A 23,971-nucleotide genomic window follows, 5' to 3' on the forward strand; every position below is an offset into this window, starting at 1 on the left:
CAGTTTAAGTATGAATGTATTTAAAAAAAACAGTTTCTGGCTTCAAATGATATGACATTTACGTTTGAAACCTTCAACAAATGTTGTTACCTACGTTACCGTTGATAACGTGTGTATCAGTTACTTTAGCATGCCTTGATCGAAAACTGGACCACCAAATGATGCCCTTAGCATCGCTTTCCTGTTTGTTATGATGGTAGTTAAAACACACAATGACAATTTGAAAGAATTACACTTTGTAACATGTTTAACATGACGTCTTTAATTATGCATGGTATCACCTGAATTTTAAACAACATTACCTCATAAAACTGATGTGGTTTCTCTCTCAAAATGTGTCTGCTGTTCGATGGCTGTCGCCACATGAAGTGGGTATAGCCGAAACCTAATCATATTGTTTCGAACACTTAATTCCGTACTTTCTAGTAACGTATGTAACGGTTACGTATGTATATTTTCAATGGTTTTCATTTTCATTTTTGCAAATCTATACACACTACTGATCGTGATATGAGCTGTTTTACAATGCTAGAAATGTGTTTTGTTGGTATAATGTTTTGCGTGAAGTGTTATAGAAATTGAAGTAATTATTGGCATGATAACGTATGTATTGCTTGATTTCTACGCATCTTGTTTGTGGTGTTGAAAAGTATTTTTTCCAATACTGAACTATACTTATAGTTAAAACCTGTCGTAATTGAATTGGTAAATGTTTTGAGTATAAATAATTGATACTGTACTTCACTTAAGCCAGAAAGGTACGCTGCTACACTGTCATCCAGAAAAACACAACGTATGTATCCAAAGTTTGGCGACAACATTTCAACACTCTATAGCTATTCCGATTTGGATGGTTTGCCTTCTTATTCTCATTTGATATCCTACAATCACCAGCGACTGAAGGGATAGTGTAAATCCAACTAGGGTCCATGCAGGTAGCAAAGGTACTGTAAGTCCCCATGGACCCTAGTATGGTGACCTACTTTCAGTTGTTGGTGATCTATAGCCTAGTTTTATATTGTGTTGTCCCCTATGGTTAAAATGTTTTAGACTCTATTACTAGTTTTATCTGTATATGTGATATTCTAGTTGTTTTACTGCCCTTCGTTGGCAGGTTTTTATAATATACATATATTTCACTTCAATATCAAATGTTCTCGTCACGATATGGCTGAAATATTGCCGATGTGACGTTAAATATTGACTCACTCACTCACTCACTCTCATTTGAATGCAGCGTAATAAGTACATTGTTCTTAAAATTTTCAATCTGAAACCCAAACTGCAAAATCAAAATGACAGTATTAACTTAAGTGAATCGTCTCCGACATGGCGACAGTAACGTACGTATCGTTTTGCCAACTTTGACTTTTCCTGCATTGCCAATATAAGGACAGATGAACCGAAACAGTGTTTATTGGCTAGGGCGAGTATAAGACTTTGTAAATAATGCAAATACTGGGCACAATATTTGTTGGATTATGAACAAATGGCTGGCGACATCAATTGCACCTCATTAGTGAGAATGGGTGTAAAACCGAACGCGTAGCGTGACGTTTTAAATGAACAATTTAGAGCTATTAAATTTCGTTATATACCTCTAATTTTCCAACACAGTAGGTTTATCTCCATTCTACCATGACAATGTTATGAACAATTTCATGTGGAGCTCTTTCTTTGGTTACGAGTCAATACATGAAGCGGCCTCGCATTCCAATCTCAAGTGGCATCGCCCGAAACAGGGTGATTGGTGGCAAACCGTCAATGACTAACAAACTCCAGATTCAGCAACAAACAAATCACGTTTTGTTTTTTCAATGCATCAATCACCAATCATTAACTGATAAGTTGGAAAACATATATCAAATAAGTTTAAAAAGCTTGGTTCACATTTGAAAATTCCACCGTGGACCCATTCCCCACCAGAATAATGGCAGCAACCTCATGGCCTTGACATTTTCTCGGAAGTCATTGTTTACATTTACGTGCAAATTTGGAAAGATGCGACAGGAGAGCCTCTGACAGTTTGCGGAAGGTTAACCTGATTGTATGACTGAGATAGTCTTTGATATCTAATTACTGGTACTGGTACAAAATTTAAGAGTAGAGGCGCTTTTGCTGTAACGAGAAGTCCGGGTTGTACCGAATTTAGATACTGTTGAATTTTGCGCCCTGTCAACTTGACGATTTCACGCACCTCTACGTCTGCGTGCGACGGCTGTGGGGACTCTTACACACTCATGTGTGTACTTTGTGCTCAAATTATTTTCTACCTTTTGGAAAGTGTTTCGTGACCTAGTGGCTTTAAAGTGTAGTGAATTCAAATTGAATCGGATTCGCTGGCATGTTCGCGAGTCTGTTGACAAAGAGACAGATTTGTGGTGATATTTCCAAAAGGATGGATCAGGACATGAGGGTGTACCTCTGGCATAAACACGGTAAGGTAATTAATTATACTTTAATAGACTACTTAAGATCAAGCAGTGTAATGGATAAGAGGGATCATGACTAAGCTAAATAACTTTTTCAACGATATTATACTTTTAGAAAAAAATATGTTGGGCTACACAGAACGGTTTGCAGATTCTGTAATTGAGTTTCACTACCGCTACATTTGAAACAGTTCAAATTTCAGAATATCATTTTGTTTGAATTGATAACCCAACTGTTTATTTATGTTGACGGAAGGCATTAAAATTCGATGTTAATGCATCCTCCGTTACCGGTTCAAGATCAAGCTGATAATAAATTTAACACGGAAATTATGTAGCAGTCTATTACTGGATCTATTCTGACATAACATAGAATCAACGAAAACAAATTTGTTTTTGCTGAATTTTTATTCGGAAAGCAGACGATGTTTTGATCTTGTTCGACTGAATATTTGTTACCATGCTTTCGAAGTACTTTTGTATGAACAAACACCTATTGCTGTGATTTACGCAAGTAGTGAGTCGAGCCCGTCATCGCTAAATCCATCTTTAAAGACATATGTGTAATTTCCGACAGCAAAATCGCCGTAATTTATCGATGCATCGGTAGGTTGTTTGGTGTCCGCCATGTTGGTGGGAAGACAAAAATAGTGCATTACCGTAAACCATGTATGATTGCACACGGAAAATCAGAGACCTGTGGACTTTAATTAACCAATCACAATCCAGTGTTTACTGACGTCATGGTAGAATTCTATTTTACTGCCAAAGGAAGAGACATGTGCCAGGATTATTAATATAGGTGCTGATACTAACGTAATTTATCACAATGGGGCTCGTTGGCGTCCATTGCAGGAATTGTTGGCTCCCAACAACCAGCCCCTTTCCTACAGAGATGACGCCATTCTTCCAGCTGAGCCAAAATGGCCTGTACTCGTTGCAGGATAGAATAGATGATTCATCATAGTATTCCGTGAATGAGCACCCCAGGCATCCATGGACAAAGGACTTTTGGTTGTTAAATCCACCAATAGCCACCTCAATAACAGGTGTATACGTGTTAGGATTTGTGTGCAGCGCAAATATGGCATCTTTGCACGTCTTGACTAGAAATACCACGGTGGAGGTGCCGCCTGTGATAGTTTGAAGGTTGCTGGTTGATATCTGTTCGAAGGTGTATGTGCTGGTACTAGGCGTGGTCAATCTGATGTAGGGACCTTGCAATAAAAGTATTTAAGCATGTTAATTGTCAGTTGTACAAATTGTCTGCTGTGAGACACAAAGCCACAGTTATTTATTGAAGGATTAAACAAAGTTTACCTGTGCAGTTGATGGATGGTGGAGTCCATCTGCCATCAACCATGCAGGTGTTGTTGACGCTGACAACGTCTTGCGGTACATCTCTGTAGTTTCTGTTACAGATACATGACCCAATAGCCCCCGTTAGCTTGGATGCAGAACTGCAGATTGCATTGGGACTGATTTCTTCAGAACAAACATCTGGTTGGTAGACATCAGCTGTGGAGTTTAAAAGTTTAGTAAAATAGCACCTTGAAATTCCTTGGGACCTGGCTGGGTTGTGTTTGGAGTGAAACTTAAATCTTCGGTTGACGTGATACACACGTGGATCTCACAAGAATGCGATTCCGCAAGCTTTCTTTATGAACTTGATAAAGAGCATGAGAACAAGTTGCACCTGTGTCCTGAACGCGCGAGGAGGGTACAAAAGATATTGAATGACCGAGTGCTTCATAATTGTCATTTTCATTATGGGGGGTTGGTCTGTACAACTGATGTTTGCTGGTAGTGTTTTGTCTATATGTCACGATGTGTGACGTTTGTCAACACATTTAACATTATGATGACAATTTGTGTTATATAATGTCTGAGAAACTGTTCTTTACATGTGCTATATACCATTTGACCCTTTATTAATGACACGTAGTATATATCTGCTTCAGGTTTAAAGTGAATTAACTGTTTGACTGTTAATTTTCTTGAACGATATCAGACCACCGATACGCCTGCAACCTCGTTCCTATTATCCCTGCATTTCATTGTTTTCTAATCCCAGCAGAGGTGTTTTATCATAACAAAACAGGGTCCCGATCCACACAGCGTCTGTAAGGTTTCGACTTGTTGAACTGTACTGTTCAACAATTTTCGAATGTCATAGCGGTACAAACGCTTTGGATTTGGACTTTTCTCACAACTATGGTAGTTTGCTTGGCTGATGTATTTCTGGTTTTGCGGGGATGCAGAAACCTGATTTAAGTTATAAGTTAGTTATTTTCTTCTTGCCAGTGTTCATAACCGTCCATTTTAAATCGATGTTAAACATTTCAGGAATAAAATGTATTTCGTCCCGACCAAATAAGTTTTTTGAGTGATACAAAAAATGATTTATCAACCAAGCAAACTAATATTGTTTGTGAGAGCTGATTAAATAAGCAATGTACCAAGAAGTATGTTGCATAAAATATTTTTCAGCGAATTTTCTCTTCACGCCAAGTGTTTTCTCCTAACAAAAGTGGCAGCATTAGGCAGCATCAGCTCTCACAAGAAAGGATGTTTGCTTGGCTGATAAATCAGATTTCTGTACGCCCTGAAAATCTTGTTTGGGCGGGGCGAAATATACTATTCACACTTTGCTAAGGAAAGAAAACTATGATGTGGGGTTTAATTTGGTTTAAATGTCTAAACTTATTGTAAGCATGGATCCTAGGTTTCAGTATGTCACTGCATCTTGTGGATCGCATACCTGCCATTGGCAGGTATTGTGAACTTGTCAGTGATTCGTTCCATGATTTGCAAAATGGTTGATTGGTGCCATGAAAACCATTTTTATGGTTACTCATGCACCAAGTGCACAAGGTTAGATTAAAATGGCTGCCTAAAGAAGGGTTACCATATTATTGTTATTTATACAATATATAGGATTTTTTGTGATCCTTAGCAAAGTGTGAGTAGTATACAATTGCCAACCTCAAGAAAGATCTTGCAGATACAGTTAAATTTTCTTTCAGATTAGGAATCGTTCATAATTTATGGCTAGGGGCCGATGTTGTTTTTAAGGGGAGGGGGCACCCATTTTGTTCTGGGGAGGTAGGGGGTCAGCAGCTTTGTACACATGTACAAGGAGGTCAGCAATTTTGCACATAAAAATATCAATAAATATTTGGGACTGTTGATGACACACCCAGGTGAGCTACAGCCCGTAGAACAGTCAAGCTACTCAGGGCCGTTATTGTGTGTGCATGTGTAATATAGCAACATTTTTCCTATTATATCATTTCTGATAGTGGGAATAATAAAGTGTATTTTGACATCCCGGAGGTAACATGTCAGTGATTCAATTACTCGGCAGAGGGTCAATTACTGACAAATTAGGGAAGGTGATAAGGTGTATAAGACATATAAAGGACAATGGGAATTCATATGTATTTGTCTTAAAACCACTACATCATTTTGATGACGTCACACAGATTGTGTGAATTCTGATGGTCTCTCCATAGCGGTGAAAGGATTCATTGACAGAACGCAGGTGAAGTTGGAAACGCTAACGACATCAGTAATTATCGATACCTTTCAGAGCCTAACTGAATGTAGAGGAATGTGAGATCACTGAAGCAAAAGTGCGCCCCTTGTAGAGATGTAGAGTTAGCCATGGCTTAAATACATAGAGAACTTTCTGGTGGCTCAACACACAAGACAATGTTACCAAAAAGTCCCCTAACTCTGGCATGGGTCAGATCTTGAAATGTTCACTCGAGTTTCATCTTTCAGATTAAATAAACGGTACACCATTGTCGTCTGAATGTTTACAGAAACAATGTAATGCACGTGAATCCCTACACAATGACCAACACTGCAACACAACCCAGTGCTACTGCGCACTGATGTCTCTCTGGACGCCAATAAGGAAGTCGCCTTGTTACTGTCACATCCAATCTCTCGGTTAACCAACTCCTATGGTGAAGGATTCCTGTGAATATAATAATTAAGAATAAAGGCCTACCTTCCACACACAGCGGCGCTTTAGTCACACGATGCACACTACATCGCTTCCCTGACGGACACGTGTGATCTGCGCACGGACCCATCAATTCCTTGAAATATAGAAAATACTCAGTGTCACGTTAGCAATTACGAAATACTTAAGATAAGAAATTAAAACATGTAAATTATCCATAATGAATAATAATTAGGCCACCAAACTTGTTCTATAAGGATAAGAACTTTCACCTACAGTCATGGAACATCGTACACTTTTGTACATCGGAAATATCGGTGACAAGAGGATGTCCGATGCAATTCCCTATTTTGACTTACGCCATACGTTTCCGTGGTTTGCTTTTGTTTCGATCAATTTGTATATAAATTAGGGCGGTGGCGTAGCCTAGTGGTCACGCCGAAGGCCCGGGTTCGATTCTCCACATGGGTACAATGTGTGAAGCCATTTCTGGTGTCCCCCGCCTTGGTATTGCTGGAATATTGTTAAAAGCGGTGTAAAACTTAATCACTCAATCACTCACTATATATATTTGGGTTATGTCTTTTCCATACGTCAATATGATCGGCACTTTTCACACACACCTTCTGCCCTTCTGGAGTGAGTGAGCGAGTGAGTTTATAGTTGCAACGGCAATATTTCAGCCATATCGTGACTTTAAAAGATACGAATTCATAATTCACGCAATAAATCATAAAAACCTGTCGACGAAGGACAGAGAAATAACTAGATTATCAAAGTGAGTGAGCGCATTAAAACGTTTACGTCACATCGGCAATATTTCAGTAATATCGTGACGACAAAAAGTTATGTACTAAGAATAAATATATTTGTACTTTTTGAAAACCTGTCAGCGAGGACAGTATAACAACAAGATTATCACAAATTAAATAAAACTAGTTTGAGTTCAGTGTAAAATGCTAAATGATTTCAAAACAACACAATAAACATCGGGCTCTAGATCGCCACCAACTGAAGGTAGATCTAGGGACCATGGGGACTTACATTACTTTTGCTACCTGCATGGGTCCTAGCTGGATTTACATCTACAAACATTCTACGATTAAAATTCAGGCAATGATAAACATACATTGAATGATGTGGTCTTAAGTGAGTGAGTGAGTTAATATTCAACGTCACATCGGCAATATATCAGCCATATCTTGACGAAAACCAATGACACAATAAAGATGAAAACATTCTGAAGAGTAAAACCTGTCGACGACAGAAAAAGTACTAGAGTTTCACATATATGAATATAAAACTAGCATGTAAAACTAAAACATTATATAATTAAAGAAGACAATACAATATGAAACACGGGCTATGGATCGCCAAGAACTGAAGGTAGATCACCATACTAAAGACCATGGGGACTTACAGTGCATTTTCTACTTGCATGGATCCTAGTTAAATTTACACCATCCCTTCAGCCGCAGGCGATTGTAGGAAAATTCAGCCATAATTGAAAATCACATAAATTCTACACCTTAAAGTTTTAAATTTACTTTGAAAGTTTCAGGACTTACGTACCCTCTCAGGAGGACAATAATTTTACAATACTTTAAAAGTTGAAATAATTTTACTTGTTGAAAGCAAGTAAAATGTGTCTTTGGTATCGTGAAAAAGTGTTTACTAACTTCTAAAATTATCTTTGTTAACATTTTTGCTTGCAAAGTAATATTTTTTTCATTTTCTGTGTACACATAGCAATATCAATCGCCAAAACGCAGCAATATTCAAGCAGTTATTTGCATCCATTTCACAAGTGGAATGATTCTATAGGGTATGGAGAGACATTATGTGATACACAAGTACGAGAAGTATGCCACGATTAACAGCTGAAGAGAGAGAAAGAGCCATTGGGATGGTGTAGGTGGGGTCGACATACAGTGCTGCTGCCAACGCCCTCTGGTGCCACCGTATCCCTGTTATAAGACTTATTCAGGGCTCCAGTCAGACTGGGTCGCCGTAGACAGACCAAGAAGTGGCCGTCCACGCATCGCAATGCCAGCTGAAGATAGCTACCTCCGTGACTCACGCAAGAGGGTAACGTTTCTTTTGGCGTTTAATGTAGTTATGTATTCATTCGACCAAATTTAAAAAGAAGTTATTAATTACAGTACATGATCAAAATTATGAATCAAATCAATTTCCTTTGAAAAACCAAAAATTAAATGAGGACTTAAATGAAAAAGATCCTTTAGGATGAAACTGTGAAATATCGATCACATGTGATGGAAACATCACTGCAGTCAAGCAGGACGTGCTTGACCGTGATTCTTTCATAAGAAGGAATGCAAAATGGAGGATTTTCACCTTTTAACAAATATTCACGAGTATATCTGCTGTGGCCAATACGACATCGTCCCATGATGACGTCATCCAATCTGGACAGTCAAACCAAGTAGGTGTAACCGATAGTTGGTTTTATTGGATGTAACTGATTTATACCTACTTGAGTGTCTTACTTCTTCTGCAACAGATCACGAATATGTGATCTAGTTATAGCTTTGTAATCAGAGTATGGGATGAGAAGTGGTGTCACAAATTTGTTGAGTGCTGCCTAAGCAGCAAAATCGGTCATTGTGTTCCCAGAACTGCCAACGTGGCTGGGTAACCAACAGAGGACAATGTCGCATTGGCCGGTAGCAAGATCATTATATAATTCAATTACTTCGATTAAAAGTGGAAGTTTAACAGACAGATTATCCATAGCCTGAAGGTAAGAAAGAGTGTCTGAAAATGTGACACATTGATTATATCTAGGGCGTCTATTAATATACTTAAGAGCTGTTAGTATTGCGTTTGCTTCTGCTGTGAATATTAAGCTGTTATCTGGTAATCTAGAAGATAGTTCTGGATCCAACGACAGTGGCACAAGCCACTGCGCCACCATCCTTGGACCCATCTGTAAATAAGGATTTTTATGTATTATATTTACTTTTTAACTGATTAAATTATTGTTTATATTGTAATTCATTAGTTTCAGATTTTAAAAGTTCTCAGTGTTAGGTTAACTTGTGGCCTCAAGAATTGCCAAGGAAGAGGAGAAAGAAGGCGAGAAGGAGATTATCTCACATAGAGAATTAAAACAAGCATGTAACTGTAAAATGTAACCGTTTTTGATGGACAATACAACATAAAACTCGGGCTGGATATCACCAGCAACTGGAGGTTACCTGTATCCAGCGGTGTGATATCTCGGAAACTTTTGTGCTCAGGTGATATCGAGCTAAATCCAGGCCCAGTAACATTGAAGAAAGTACAAGAAACTATCCTTAAGGAATTACGTGATGTCAAAACAGACCTAACAAGCCAGATTACTTCCCTTAGAAACGACGTGCAAACGCTAACGTCTAAATGTGACCAGATGGAGGCGACGATAAGCGGAATTCAGAAGGAAATAAGTGAAGTTAAACATAGTAGCAGCATTATGTACGACGACATTGATGCACTATCAGAAAAAGTTGACATTATGCAGACGAAGATTTCAGATTTTGATGATAAAATTAACCGCCTCGAAGCATTTAGCCGACGTGACAACGTGATCATTTATGGTGTAACCGAATGCAGTGATGAGGATTATGTGATGTGCAAACAGAAGGTGGTCAACTTGATGAATAAATTCGTCAAGATAAAGAAGTGGTAAGCGTCGGATCTTAGTCGCGCTCATAGACTGGGGGCTAAACGTCCAGGTTCCGATCGACCACGCCCATTGATCGCCAAGTTCAAGGACACGGAAGACAAAATTGAGGCACTCAAAGCGAGAACGTCACTAAAGAATGCAGGATACGGAATCTCTAGAGATCTAACAGCCAGACAAAGACAACAGCTCAAGGAACTTGAAGGTACGGGTCTCAGGGGATACTTCAAGTATGGCAAATTAGTTACTGAACCGGATACACGTCGTACAACCCAAAATCAACTCGATGAATCCACTACAACCCGAAGAACGCTGACAGCACGACGCCCTAGCTCTCGCACTACGCCTGAACGGAATTCACAGCCATAGGGGTGTGGCCAAGGCTCGGGTGTCAGTAACCAGGAAGCTTTTAACAGCGATACTAGTGAAAATGATAACGTTGATGACTTTAGCCTTTGTAATGGCAACACATTTACGTCTGTCAATGAGGGGGTTAACTTGCGCATTCTATCATGGAATGTAAACGGACTCATAGGTCAATATCAAGACTCAAACTTTACTAGCTATATTAGTTCATTTGACATTGTGTGTCTAACAGAAACCTTCCTTAGTACAACACCACAGCATTGGTTTGCGGACTTCGATATATGTTTTGCACCTGCTGTTAAACTGGCAAAATATGGTCGCTTATGCGGTGGTGTATGCGTATGTATAAAGAAGAAGTTCAGTGAGCATTTCCAGATACTCACGATAGGGGTGGACAACTTTATTTGTATAAAGATTGGCAAAAATGTTTTTGGTTTTACCAAGGATATTTTACTTATCTGCGTATACATCCCTCCCACGGGATCAAATTATTATCACACAGTTAACTTCTCTTGTGCACTCGATAAGCTTGAGGAATTCCTATTTGAAAATATTTCTTCCTTCAGTAATTGTGCAATTCTTCTTTGTGGCGATATGAATGCTAGAACTGCAAGTGAGAACAATCCGTGTTCACCTGAGGCTGAAAACGAGGCTGCCGATATTATTGGTTCTTCCTTTATTGATGGGGATAATGATCCTGTCAGGAAATCCAGCGATAGTGGTCGAAAATTGTTAAATATATGCTACACATATGGATTGTTCATTGTTAATGGCTGAGTACCTGGCGATGCTAAAGGTGAATTTACGTTCATAAGTGCACAAGGAAGTAGTGTAAATGACTATTTTATCTCTTCAGCTGAGTTTTTCGACATAATAGCTATGTTAAATGTGGGTCAAAGTCTTGAATCTGACCACCAGCCCTTGGAGCTTTTTTGTTACTCTCCTAATTCGCTGTCAGATAAACAACCAGGTATTACACTTAATCTCGCGGAAACGTACAGGTGGAACAGTGCTTTATCAGATCACTTTATAGCTTGCCTAACAGGCAAAGCTAATGCCTTTTTTCACAGTTTTACTGAATATATAGATACTAATCTAGATGGTGCTCTTAGCCAGTTCGTAAGTCATCTACTGGATGCAGCCAAATGTATGAAAAGACCAGCTTTTAGATGCCAGACTTTAAGACGCCAACCCTTAAACGAGTGTAGGTCTGCAAAGCGTGAAGCGAGGAGGGCGCTTAGGAAATTTATACTTACACGACACGATTACAACAGAAATACTTTTTGTACTTTGAGAAATAAATATAAAGAATCATGTCCAAAATATAAGAGCAAAACAAGAGATCTCCGATTGAAAAAACTTAGCACTTTCACTCAAAATTCTGATAAATTTTGGCGGGAGATTCGTTCCTTGAAAAGTAAAGATAATGTGGTTTGTAAGATAACAACTGACCAGTGGTTGTTACACTTCCGTTCTGTCTTTTCACACTTTCATGAAGAATATGAATGTAATGATACAGCTAGCTTGCAGGAATCTAAGGCTAGTTTGGAGACCAGTGGTTATACAGAACTTGATGCTGAAATCCTTGATTCAATAATAACCGAAACCGAAATTGTCGATGCCATAGGAAATCTTAAAAACGGAAAATCACCTGGTCCGGACAAGATTTTAGTGGAGATGTTAAAAGCTTCCCAAGACATTATATTGCCATTTTTACATAAATGTTTTAACTATGTCTTTAAGACTGGATACTTTCCAAGAACCTGGGCACAGTCTATCATAGTACCTCTACATAAGAAGGGTGACATCAATAACCCTGACAATTACAGAGGCATATCTCTGACGAGTAGTATTGGTAAATTGTTTACATCTATCCTCAACAAAAGATTAAACATGTGGGCTAATATTAGAGATAAAATTCCTGAAATACAAGCTGGCTTTAGGAAAGGTTATTCCACATCTGATCATATTTTTACATTGTATGCAATTGTGCAAAAGTACTTAATAAGAAGAAAACGTAAATTATATGTAGCATTTATTGACTTTAGGAAAGCATTTGACTCTGTAAATCGACAGAAATTGTGGGCTTGTTTAAAGCGGGCGGGATTAGATGGGAAAATGTTATTTATGTTACGAGGTATTTATGCCAGCGTAAAGGCTTGTGTGCGTAGCAATGGGGGATTCACTGACTATTTTGAGTGCCCACTGGGTGTGAAACAAGGATGTTTGTTAAGCCCTATTCTCTTTTCCTTCTTCATTAGCGAATTGGAAAATGAAATAATTCATAAAGGCAAACATGGTGTACAACTATATCCTGATATTTTGGAGATTTTAATGCTACTGTTTGCTGACGACGTGATATTAGTATCGGACTCAGTGGTAGGTTTACAGAACCAATTAGACATTCTGGAGAACTACTCGAAAGAATGGAAATTAGATGTTAATCTTGATAAGTCAAATATTGTTGTATTTAGAAGGGGTGGACCAATCGCTAATGGCGAAAAATGGTCTTATAACGGCATTCCAATGCAAATAGTTTCTGAATACAAATATCTTGGAATACTTTTAATTATACATTGAATATGGGTAAAACTGCTATTGCCTTATCAGCAAAAGCAAAAAGGCTCTGGTGTATCTGCTTTCATCACTATATCCATTAGCGCCAATAACACCAAAGATGTTTTTAAACTTTTCGATGCACAGATACAACCAATGCTTTGTATGGGGCGGAGATATGGGGTTTCCAGACTTTTGAACCGATTGAAAAGATACATCTATTGGCATGTAAGAAGTTCCTTAATGTTAACATTACAACACCAAACTATATGGTATATGGAGAATGTGGAAGATACCCACTTTATATAAACTCTCACCTTCGCTGCATAAAATACTGGTTCAAAATACTGAAAATGCATGAACAGCGTCTACCAAGAAAGTCATATAACATGCTACTTAATTTAGATAATATTGGTTATGTAACATGGGCATCAAATATAAGATATCTGTTATTTTCGTATGGATTTGGATATGTGTGGATTTTCCAAGGTGTCGGTAACGAGTGGCTGTTTATGAATGAATTTCGCCAAAGAGACGTGGATATGTTTCGCCAGAATTTGATGAATACCCTTAATCTAAGTTCAAGATTTGATGTAAATAGATCCTTTAAAACATTGATCGAACCTGAGACATATCTATCAAACATTACAAGCAAGAAATTTAGAAATACAGTTATTAGATTTAGACTTGGCTTGACAGATATAATGATCAATACTGGCCGTAACAAGTCACTCGCCAAACATCTCAGATTTTGCCCTGTCTGTATGGCGGATATCGAAGACGAATATCATCTGTTATTTATATCTGACGCTTATGCCGATTTAAGAAAGGAGTACATTCCACAAAAATATCTGGGTCACCCTACAAGGGAAACATTTATAAGAATTTTATCATCAAAAGACGAATCTGTCCATGTAAAATAAGCCATGTTTTTAACACATTCGCTGTCTTTAAGGAAGAGTTTAATTTCTCCTGTCAACTAATCTAACAATGTTATGATGCTTTCCACTGTTTGCAATGTCCATACCTTGCCTGTCATTACATTACTATGTATACGGGCCAGAGCCCTTATGTACAATAAACCATCTTGATCTTGAACTGGAGGTAGAATAACATGCTAGGGAGCATGGGGACTTACAAAACCTTTCCTACCTTCATGGGCCCTAGCTGCTGGCCTTCTGGATCCACAAGCATATACGTATTGGCAAATTAAGACCTAAATACGTTCAAATGCATACCTTGGGAAAATGTGAAATATCACTGTGTTGCCATGGTGGTTTCGTCACCAGGTCGGTTGGTGCTGTGGAACTGTCTTTCTTGTGAAGGTGACAGGTGCGAAGTTTAGGTTCGAATCCGAATGAGGAACAACCGTGATGGGCATAGCATTCAACGGCACACTCTCGTGCAGCAGACACCCTTCCCTTAATGATGCCTAATAAGTTGTTTTCCAAATATTGGTTATCTTCTGTGATTGATGTTTCATTAAAGCAAAGTAGTTGAACTGGACAAATGAAACTTACAATGAAACACATAATCACTGGGACCATGCTAATGCGCTGCACTTGGATAGTAGAGCTACCTTGGTCTGGAGTCGCTGAAATGCGTGTATTTAGATTCCTTTGGGCAGAAGATGACCATATTCTTCCAAGCCATCGATTTTCTAAATCTCGTGTTTGCATTAAATTTGCATTGCTTGGTTCCACCTTGCACTCCCTGGTGGTGAAGGCAATTTTGAAGAAAACAATAACATCAGCCATACAATGTCCTTCTCTTCTCGTTGTTAGCGCCAGTGGGATCTCTCGCGGCATAAACATCGAGATGTTTATTTTCTCTGACGTTCAATATATTGACATAAACAACCGAATATGTGTCATGCTTCGGTGATAATAGGGATTGTCTGGATTTATACAGTTTGAGCAAATCACCGGTTCCTGCCCAGACTTGATACACAACTTTGCCACGAAACGAAACCACGCTGATGTCAATTTCATCAGTCAGATTTAGATGTCAGTATTCAGCAAAATATGTCAATTTCACTACGTTGCTGTGGAAATTGTTTACTGCTGTTGTTTGCAATATCCACATAATGATAAGTGTGAGTTTGGATGTGGTATCTGTACATGGTGTTCTAAAGAATACACAATACTCTCTCAACACATGGGGCATTGGTTTGTTCTGGGTAGCATAGTAAGTAATTCCGATTCTTCATAAATACGTTCTCACTTCCTTGTTGCTAAACTCTCGAACTTCATCCGTTATGATTATGTTGTTCTCCCCTTAATGACAGTATCTGGTGTCTTGTTTTTCAGACGAGTTACATACAGAAAACGGGTAAATAGCACGATAGCTATCAGCAAGTATTTCACATCATAGGTAAGATATATCAGCCAGTTAAATATCCCCATTGTTCTTTCAAGCCGGTCACATCCATTGTGTTGTTATAACAAAGGTTTAATTTTAAAGCTGCATGCTTATTTTATAGCAAGCTCAAAAAGGAAATATTCACAACCTTTCCAGTCCCGCTCACACTGCAAACACCCGTTCATAAGAACTACTGTACCATAGAAATTCATAGTACCATCTCTTCTCAACTGCGGTAATACTCCCTCAACACATGGGGTATTGGTTTCGTTGTAGGTAGCATAGTAAGTAATACCGATTCTTCAGAAATACGTTCTCACTTCCTTGTTGCTAAACTCTCGAACTTCATCCATTTTGATTATATTGTTCACCCCTTAATGACAGTACATGTATCTGGTGTTTTATATTTCAGACGATTTACATGCATAAAACGTGTAAATGTGACGATAGCTATCAGAAGTATTTCACACCATCGCTAACATATATCAACCAGTTAATGATTCTATAAACAATATTATTATTATCAATACAATAAATGAATTGTTTCAGTCACGATAAGGCTGAAGTATTGCCGGTGTGATTATAATTTAACTCACTCACTCACAACCATTCCATTTCTCTGGAACTTGTAACGTCAATAGGCATCTCGTGAGCCTAACCGCTTGATAATGGGTTGGATGTTTACGTTGAATGTAAATCCTTGAGTGCACAAAGAAATGACATGAAATATTAACATACATGGCCTTCAGCACAATATCTTGAGCCAGTAAGAATTGTTTGTTGGCATAGCGGACTGCCTTTGCTTCACTGAATCACAATGCGACCTGGTTTCTGGCGTTCCAGGTGTCGGAGAGGTGTAAATCCCGCTAGGGTTCATGCAGGAAGCAAAAGTGAGTGAGTGAGTTTAGTTTTACGCCGCTTTTAGCAATATTCCAGCAATATCACGGCGGGGGAAAATGGGCTTCACACATTGTACCCATGTTGGCGTGATGAGCGAACGCTTTGACCACTAGCCTACCCCACCGCCCCTTGGAAGCAAAAGTACTCATGGTTCCCTTGTATGGTGATCTACCATCAGTGGCGAACGATCAATAGATTGTATGTATAATGTTGTAATAATGTAAATATTAACTCAGAAAAGGCTTTATATTTCTGGTAAATAGATTAAGTTTGTTGACAGTCGTTGCATTCAGTGTAGACGAGGCCTCTTGAAAAAGTTGATGTTAGCAGACAGACGAGCGTAAATCCACAGTAGTAGTACAACCACCACTTATATAACTATTGTACAGTTCCAGAGAATTCCAGCGAATACTACGCTAGTACACAATCGTCGAGTGGATGAGTGTGGTTTTACGCCGCTTTTAGCAATATTACAGCAATATCACGGCGGGGGACACCAGAAATAGGCTTCACACATTGTACCCATGTGGCTGACTGACTGACTGAGTTTTGGTTTTACGCCGCTTTTAGCAATATTACAGCAATATCACGGCGGGGGACACCAGAAATGGGCTTTACTCATTGTACCCATGTGGGGAATCGAACCCGGGTATTCGGCGTGACGAGCCAACGCTTTAACCACTAGACTACCCCACCACCCCGTACCCATGTGGGGAGTCCAACCCGGGTCTTCGGGGTGACAAGCGGACCCTTTAACCACTGGTCTACCCCACCACCCCACACAATCTCGATCCTTCGCCGGAAGCATAACAGCAGGGCGGGTAACTCTAAGTTACTCTCAACAGGCAAAAACACAAAGCTCAGGTTCAAGATGCGAGTTCAAATACGAGTTCAAATCTACAATCAGCGCTTTAAACGTTTGTGATAATTAAACACTAATTAATGTGACATAACTAACAAAAACACATCCTCATAGCAATCTGCACTTCCCTCTATTCTCAGTGTAAATAAATTTGTCTGAAAAAAAACACATCAAAAGGTTACATCAATAGGCTTATTCTATAGCAAGCTTAAGAAGGAAATATTCATCTCTTTTGGAGTCCCGCTCATACTGCAAATGTCCAATCATGAGAAACCACTGTACCATAGAAGCTCATGATGCCTGGATAGATTCAAACAGTACGAATCCGATTTCTAACAAGGCCGCCACGCGAACCATGTTTCGGGAGTCAATCCAGATCATTCTCTATCCATTTGTGTTCACATTTGTAATTACAGTCCGTTCGCTTGTAGTTGAGACCGATGAAGTGATCACTAACACACAATCTAATAAATGCAAAGAAACCAAATTGTGTAGTGACTTACCGCTATGTTTACGATGGGGGGACCAGCCAGGTAATCAACACGCGTGTGTTGTGAAATTTCAATTGCACACGTGCAACTTTTTTTTATTAGGGTGTCCAAAGTTATGAGACAAATCATCGGTGAGTGAGTGAGTGAGGTAAGTATTAAAGTCACATCGGCAATACTTCAGCTCTATCGTGACTAAAGCAAATTCTATATTCATGATAAAGACACATAATGTATAAAACCCTGTCAACTAAGAACAGTAAAGTGACTAGATTATCACAAAATGGGTTAAAACTAGCTAGCATATATCTTAAAATGTAGACAACTATTTTGGACAATACAATGCAACAATGAGCTATATATCGCCAACAACTGAAGGTAGATCACTATACTAGGGGTCATGTGGACTTCCATTACTTTTGCTACCTGCATGGACCCTACCTGGATTTACACCATCCCTTCAGCCATTGGCGTTTATGCTGAGATTTAGCCATACATTAAAATGACATCAGCCATTTTCACTTACACAGCACTTGTCACACTCACCTGATGTGCTCAGCACGTCACCATTGCTTAATATGCACAGCAATTCAACATCCTAAATAAGCTGCTTCCAAGGTTAGTAATTATAGTACATTATTGCTATATGCTTTATTAATGAATAAATAACATAAATAAGTATGATAAGTAAGCATTCTCAGTAAAGTATTTAATAGTGTAATTAACAAATGTATGAATACTCTTATGCAAGAATGTGTGTATGAGTGATGATTTTTTATATAACTTTGTATTGTAAGTGTGATTGGATTATGCATATTTATATAAATCACAATGAAGTAAACCTTTCCTTGCAGATATGTGTATTGTACATGTTAATTGTTGTCTGAACTATTCTCAGTCACGTGACATGTATATATTTTCATGTGTTATATTTGCTTGGCTCAGGTATCACAATCCTGTAGTATGCGGAGGGTTGACCGCCCGTAACAACACTCCCGTGTCACCCATAGGGTACGCAGGTTATAATCTATTTCATTATTTATGCTTAAGTGATGTATTTGCTTATTGTTGAATATATTGTATTCTTGTCTGGTATCATGTACTTGATGACATGATGATATATCATAATTTGGTAAACACATTTGTAAGAAACATATATTTGTATGTGTACTTGTAATGGTATGAGCATATGATGTATGCATTATTACAGATAGTAATGTACCTGTAAACATATGCTTATTGATGTTATGTAATATAGTGTGATGTAATATGTATGCTTGTATTTTAACCCATGAATGAAATTGAACTTATGATAATACTATTGTTACAGAGCGTCTGCTGATATCAACTGATATCACCCGATCACCTGATTCCACAGAAATAAACGAGTTCACCTCACACCCGCAGCCTTTATTCTCTTCTCACTGACACAGAGGGTAAATCCAAGGCCGCAACAATAACATTAATGAATTTTTAACATACAACTCATTTGGACTTTGTACTTAAAATGTGTATTAATTCAGACTTGATCGCGTCACTATATGGCTGGAATAATGCCGATGCGACGTAAAGCCCAACTCAAATAAACTCAACTCAACTGGAACGGAGGGGGAATTGTGTCTACAGGTACTTGATAATACTGCATTTAAAGTATGACAAAAGGCGCTATTGTTGCACTCTGTTTTATTCCATAGCATGAGTGAGTGAATTGACCTTAAGAGTCACATCGGCAGTATTTCAGTCATACTGTCACTAGAAAAGTTTAGCATGCATAATAAATACATGTTATTGTAAAATCAAGTCATCAAATCCATCCAGTGAAGTCCATACTAAACTTCTAAACCGACCCCAGTCTTACAGTATGTTCACTCATTCAAAACAACTGAGAGATTCTTCCAAGATGGTTATTTTACTGCTCAAGGAAGAGCCATGTGCCAGGATTATTAACATGGGTGCTGATACTAACGTAATTTATCACAATGGGGCTCGTTGACGTCCATTGCATGAATTGCTGGCTCCCGGCAACCAGTCCCTTTCCTGCAGAGATGACGCCATTCTTCCAGCTGAGCCAAAATGGTTTGTACTCGTTGCAGGATACAATATATGATTCAAGGTGGAAAACCTTGTTCTCGCACTGCAGGCATCCATTGATAGCGGACCTGTTGTTTCTGTATCCACCAATAGCCACCTCGTACATAGCAGTAGAATAGGTGTAAAGATATGTGTGGAGGGCAAAGTTGGCATCGTTGCACGTCTTGACCAGAAATACCACGGTGGAGGTGTCGCCTGAGATAGTTTGAATGTTGCTGGGTGATATCTGTTGGAAGGTGTATGTGCTGGTACTGGGCGTGGTCAATCTGATGTAGGGACCTGGAAATACAAGTATTAAGGCATGTTAATTGTCAATTGTACAAATTATCTGCTGACAGACACAAAACCACATAAGTCCCCATGATCCCTATTATGGTGATCTACCTTCAGTTGTTGGCAATATACAGCCTGCTTTGATGTTGTGTTGTCCTCTATTTTTTAGATTTGGTTACTGCTTTTACGTTTCTATCAACTTATATCTGAAGCACAGGCTGGCTTCGATTATTCGACAACATCTTGCAAGCTGTAGCCACAAAGTACTCATGTAAACCCAATGGTCCATTATACGCTACATTCATCGATGTTAAGAAGGCTTTTGACTATATTGATCGTAAAAAAACTGTTACACTTGTTATTGAAAAGAGGTTGTCATGGGAAAATATATAACATACTCAAAAACATGTTTAGTTCTGTTAAAGCGTGTGTGAAACTCAATTCTTGTAAAACCGATTTGTTCCAAACATCCACTGGTGACTTGGTAGGGGATGTTTTTTCTGATCGGGGATGGCTCGGGTTTGGGTTGGCGTTCTCCTTGCTGTTGTCGATGATCCCCTACCAAGGCCAACATTCCCTACCAAGGCTAGATCAGCCACCACATCAGCCGACTGCTCAAGAAAACTGCTGGCATAGATGTGACTTTCAGCTCTGAGAAGACGTTAAAAGCCATTCTGAATGCAAATCGAAGATGTATTTCAGCTAACACCACTTACAACTCAAGAGGTTGCATCTACTAGATAACGTGTGACTGTGGCAGCAGCTATGTAGGAGAGACTTTCCGCCCCATTGACTTTAGGCTCAAAGAAAACAAAACCTCAGTGCTGAAATCAGACCTAAAATCAGCCCTTTCTGAACATATTGTGAACAACCCATCACACTCCATTGACTGACTGAGTGAGTGAGTTTAGCTCAGCAATATTCCAGCTACATGGCGTCGGTCTGTAAATAATCGTGTCTGGACCAGATAATCCAGTGATGAACATCATGAATATCGACATGCACAACTGGGAACTCATTGTAACATAGGCCACATGGCCTAGATTACCGAATAATGTCTGTCTGTTTACGTTACTATCTGTGGTTATTTTATTGTCCTTCGTCGACAGAATTTTGTAATCTATTTCCATTTATTATCAATAATCTATTATCAATTATATTTTTAAGTCACGACATGGCTGAAATATTGCCGATGTGACTACAAATCTTAACTCACTCACTCACAAAACCACAATCATGTATTGAAGGATTAAACAGAGTGTACCTGTGCAGTTAATCCAGGGTTGCGTCCAGCTGCCATCGACCATGCAGGTGTTGTTGACACTGACAACGTCTAGCAGTACATCTCTGTAGTTTGTAAGACAGATACATGACCTCACATCCCCTGCTAGCCTGGATTCAGAACTGCAGACTGCGTTTGGAATAGGTTCTTTAGAACAGACATCTGGTTGATAGACATCAGCTGTGGAGTGGAAAAGGTAAGTAAAATAGCACCATTAAATTCTTGGGAGCTGCTTGGGTAGTGTTTGTAGTGGAACTTAAATTTTCGTAATGAGGCTAATTTATTCGTGCATTTAAAGGCAAATGCATTCCATAACTGTCCATAAAAGCCCAAGTTTAGTCTACGATTCGTAGTTAAATATTTCTGGAATAGTTTAAGCGCCCAAACAAGTTTTTGCGGGAAACAAAAACCTGATTTACCAGCCAAGCAAACCATTATTGTTGCGAGAGCTGATGAAATAAACAATGTAACAAGAAGTATGTTGCATAAATATTTTTCAGTGACGACTTTTATCGTCACGTCAAGTGTTTCCTCTTCACGTCAAGTGTTTCCTCTTCACGTCAAGTGTTTCCTCGGAACAAATGTAGCAGCATTAGTCTCTCTCAACATGGGCTGTTTGCTGGGCTGATAAATCAGGTTTCTGTATGCCCTCTCTCAACATGGGCTGTTTGCTGGGCTGATAAATCAGGTTTCTGTATGCCCTCTCTCAACATGGGCTGTTTGCTGGGCTGATAAATCAGGTTTCTGTATGCCGTCTCTCAACATGGGCTGTTTGCTGGGCTGATAAATCAGGTTTCTGTATGCCCTCTCTCAACATGGGCTGTTTGCTGGGCTGATAAATCAGGTTTCTGTATGCCCTCTCTCAACATGGGCTGTTTGCTGGGCTGATAAATCAAGTTTCTGTATGCCCTCAAAACCCTTGTTCGGGTGGGACGAAATACAATTGCGAACCTCAAGAAAGATTTTGCAGATATTGAAAGCTTGTTACAATTGAATTTTCTTTCAGATTAGTCAACTAATGTTCAATCTACACGCAACGCCACTAGCAGATTCTATAATGCTGTGGTATTTGGGACTGTTGATATATTTTTTCCTATCAAACAATCTTGTTTCTGATAGTGTGAATAATAGAATGTATTTTGACATCCAGGTAACATTTCAGTGAATCAATTACTCGGCAGAGGGTCAATTACTGAAGAAATAGGGAAGGTGATAAGGTGTATAAGACATATAAAGGACAATGGGAATTCATATGTATTTCATTGACAGAACGCATATGACATTAGTACCCAAATACTAATGATATTATATAGATCATAAGGTGAAAACACTCACGACATCAGTAAATGTCGATACCTTAAGGCTAACTTAATGAAGAGGAATGTGAGATCAGCGAGGACCCCTTAGATATAGAGTTAGCCATGGCTTAAATACATAGGGAACTTTCTAGTTAGTTTTTCCTAACTCCATGGGGCAGACTGGACTGGAATAACCAGGCAGGTCTTGAAATGTTCACACCAGTCTCGTCTTTGAGACTAAGTACCCTGCACCATCGTCGTCTACTCAATCTTAACAGAAACAATGGAAAGCATGTGAATCCCTGTTATACAATGACCAGCACTGCCACACAACACAGTGCTGCTGTGCACTGACGTCTCTCTAGACGTACAAACTGAAGCTGCCTTGTTCTCTTGGTTTACCAACACCCAGGGGCGGATACAGCTTTTTGAGAAAGCGGCGGTGCACACTATTGAGAAAAGGAGGGGTGCACACTTCATTTTCACCCGAGTGTCAATGGTCATTTAACAAACTTTCAGCACAAAGTGTGGGTGTGTGTGTTTGGGACACCTATTGTATCTACTGTCTCTTTATCAAAGCAATAACTAGTAATACACTTGCAACTCTGTTAAACAATGTCCAACACTGCCACACAACCCAGAGCTAGTGATGTCTCTCTGGACGCCCAAAATGAAGTCGTCTTGTTACTGTCACATCCAAACTCTCGATTAACCAACACCAATTGTGTAGGATTCCTGTGAGCATGATAATTAAGAACAAAGTCCTACCTTCCACACACAGCGGCGCTTTAGTCACACGATGCACACTACATCGCCTCCCTGACGGACACGTGTGATCTGCACACGGACCCATCAATTCCTTAAAATAAACAAAATACTCAGTCATCCACTACGGAAGTTACAAATTACTCAAAGTAAAGTATTAAAATATGTAAAATATCCATAATGAATAATAATAAGGCCACCAAACCTGTTCCATAAGGATAAGAACTTTCACCTATAGTCATGGAACATCGTACACTATTGTACATCGGAAACATCGGTGACAAGAGGATGCCCGATTCAATTCCCTATTTTGACTCATGCCATACGTTTCCGTGGTTTGCTTTTGTTTGGATGAATCAGTATGTAATTGGGTTATGTTTTTTCCATGATCAGCATTTTTGACACACACCTGCTGCCCCTATAGATCCACGAGCATAAACATATTGGAAACAAAAGACATTAATACGATCAAATACATACCTTCGGCCAGTGTGAAATATCACTGTGTTGCCATGGTGGTTTCGCCACTAGGTCGGTTGGTGCTGTGGAACTGTCTTTCTTGTGAAGGCGACAGGTGCGAAGTTTAGGTTCGAATCCGAATGAGGAACAACCGAGACGGGCATAGCATTCAACGGCACA

General features: G+C 39.1%; 1 long non-coding RNA gene across 1 annotated transcript; it reads left to right on the forward strand.

The window, feature by feature from the left end:
• Nucleotides 1–8,246: 8,246 nt before the first annotated feature.
• Nucleotides 8,247–17,889, forward strand: LOC124266098. Its single transcript, XR_006895635.1, has 3 exons — nt 8,247–8,358; nt 17,145–17,150; nt 17,879–17,889. It is a non-coding gene; the product is annotated as an uncharacterized LOC124266098 (long non-coding RNA).
• The last annotated feature ends 6,082 nt before the right edge of the window (nt 17,890–23,971 follow it).

Source organism: Haliotis rubra, unplaced genomic scaffold (genome assembly GCF_003918875.1).
Source record: "Haliotis rubra isolate DU_JTF1 unplaced genomic scaffold, ASM391887v1 Scf123, whole genome shotgun sequence".
Taxonomy (NCBI): Eukaryota; Metazoa; Mollusca; class Gastropoda; order Lepetellida; family Haliotidae; genus Haliotis; species Haliotis rubra.